At 44.0% G+C, this 2,286-nt stretch overlaps 1 non-coding gene across 1 annotated transcript; it reads left to right on the top strand.

Annotated features, from left to right (window-relative positions):
• Positions 1 to 1,879: 1,879 nt before the first annotated feature.
• Positions 1,880 to 1,952, top strand: trnak-cuu (transfer RNA lysine (anticodon CUU)). The gene has a single exon. It is a non-coding gene; the product is annotated as a tRNA-Lys (tRNA).
• Positions 1,953 to 2,286: the final 334 nt, after the last annotated feature.

Raw genomic sequence — 2,286 nt, 5'->3', positions numbered from 1 at the left:
CTGAAAAGCTATTAAATCAGTGATTTTGAATGCTGGGAATTATTCCCTGTCCCAAAGATTAGGTCAGGCCTCTGGATTCCCAATCCAGTGACATAATCTTTCATCCCTCTGAACAACAGTTGATTCGGCTCATTATTAAACATCTTGGGCCAGTGGGCCGATGAATGGCAGATGGAGTTTAATTTGGATAAATGTGAGGTGATGCATTTTGGTAGGTCAAATCAGTGATTGACCTACTCAGTTAATGGTAGGGAGTTGGGGAGAAATACAGAACCAACAGATCGAGGAGAACAGGTTCACACATCCTTGAAGGTGGTGTCGCAAGTGGACAGGGTGGGGAAGAAGGCATTCAGCATGCTAGGTTTTAAGGTCAAAATATTGAATACAAGAGTTGTGATGTCTTGTTCAAGTTGTACAATACATGCTGGTAAGACCACAAGGGAAATACTGTGTTCAATTCTGGTCACCCTATTTTCGGAAGGATATTGTTGAACTAGAAAGGGTGCAGAAGTGATTTACAAGGATGCTGCCAGGACTTGATGGTGTGAGTGAAAAGTAGAGGCTGGATAGGCTGGGACTTTTTTTTCCTGGAGCGTAGGAGGCTTATGGGTGATGTCATAGAGGTCTATGAAATAATGAGGAGCATAAATAAGGTAATGAGGAGTATCTGGAACGGGCTGCCAGAGACAGGGGCAGAGGCAGTTATCATTTTGTCTTTTAAAAATCAGTTAGACAGTTACATGGGCAGGGTGGGTGTAGATGGATATGGGCCAAATGCGGGCAAGTGGGACGAGCTTAGTGATAGAAACTGGGCGGCATTGACAAGCTGGGACGAAGGGCTGTTTCCATGCTGCCAACATCCACTACTCTTTGACTCTGTCTGTCTTCCTGATGATATTAGAATTTCCTCCACAGAATTGTATTGAACCGATTGATACATAATATTTTATTCTATATTTTATCCAAGTCAAAGAGATTCATCAGTGGATAAATAAAATACTAAGATGAAAGCGAATTGAATGAACAATGTTCCAAAAAATTATATTCCAAAAAGAGCCCTGCAACGTTTGAATGGAAAAGTGAAACTTTGAGCGGAGGAAGGAAAACTCGGCTGACAGCAAGCTCCACCGGATTTCGATATCAAACGATCGCGGTGCGACTCGAGCCTCCAATCTTCTGATAGCTTCATTAGGTTTACCGAAATCAGATGCCTTAGCCATTAAGCCACGCGACCACCGCATGGGACATACGGGCCGATGTTTATCGCATGTGAATAAATACTGTGATTCTCTCTGTTTCCCTAGAAACCAGTACAATGCAGAAGGAGGCCATTCGGCCCATCGACTCTGCACCGACCCTCCAATCCTGCACCCCACTCATGCTTTAATTTGGATCTAGACTGGGACGTTCTGTGCTGTTCCATGTAAAGCAAAAATGAACTTCGAGGATATTTCCAATGCAACTGTTTTTCTTACGCAAACAATTGAATTCGTGAAATTGTGCGTTTCGGGAGCTGGGATTTTCGAGTCTCTCAAGGCTTCTCTCCAAATCCAATGGTCATTTTAAGGTAGATTCAACCGCTCCTCACATAAACACCGGGGCACCGTTCATCGCCGGAATGCAAGAACTTCCTGGAGTGATTCCAGGCCGGTTTTATAATGTTTTGTATGTTTTATAATGTTTAATGAATGACCTATTGAACACAGCTGCGATGATCGAGTGGTTAAGGTGTTGGACTTTCCCCAGTAGGTTCGAGCCATGCTCCCAACGACTGTGACTGAAGAATTAATCGATTTTTAGCAAACGGTTTGACACAAAGTTCGTTGCTTAGCAAATTCTAATCTCCTCAGGAAGAGGGTTAATAGTAATTTGGACATCAGCCCGGCTCGTTCAGTTGGTGGAGCATGGGACTCTTAATCCCAGGGTCGTGGGTTCCAGACCCACGTTGGGCGCTTCCATATTGTAATCTGAGAGTGTTGAGCTGAACGGACTGATTTGATAACAGGAACACAAGGATATGTTCCTGAACTGGGACTCCAGAGGCCTGAACTGATCTTTCGTGACAAGATTTACTTAATCTGGAATTGAAATTTCGTCTCAGTAATGGCGCAGAAAGGTTCTGCTTCAGACGGATCATATTTCCACAACTGGGAACACATTTACACAACAGGGAATGATCTGACACAATCACAGTGAAGATCTGTCACCGGCACAGTCACGGTTCCAACAGAGAGAACAGTTACACAGCAGAGAGCTCAGTTACACAGCAGACAGCAGAGAGCACAG

This window comes from Scyliorhinus torazame, chromosome 24 (assembly GCF_047496885.1).
Source record: "Scyliorhinus torazame isolate Kashiwa2021f chromosome 24, sScyTor2.1, whole genome shotgun sequence".
Taxonomy (NCBI): domain Eukaryota; kingdom Metazoa; phylum Chordata; class Chondrichthyes; order Carcharhiniformes; family Scyliorhinidae; genus Scyliorhinus; species Scyliorhinus torazame.
Note: the sequence above shows the minus strand (reverse complement) of the source record. Positions and strands in the feature narration are given on the sequence as shown.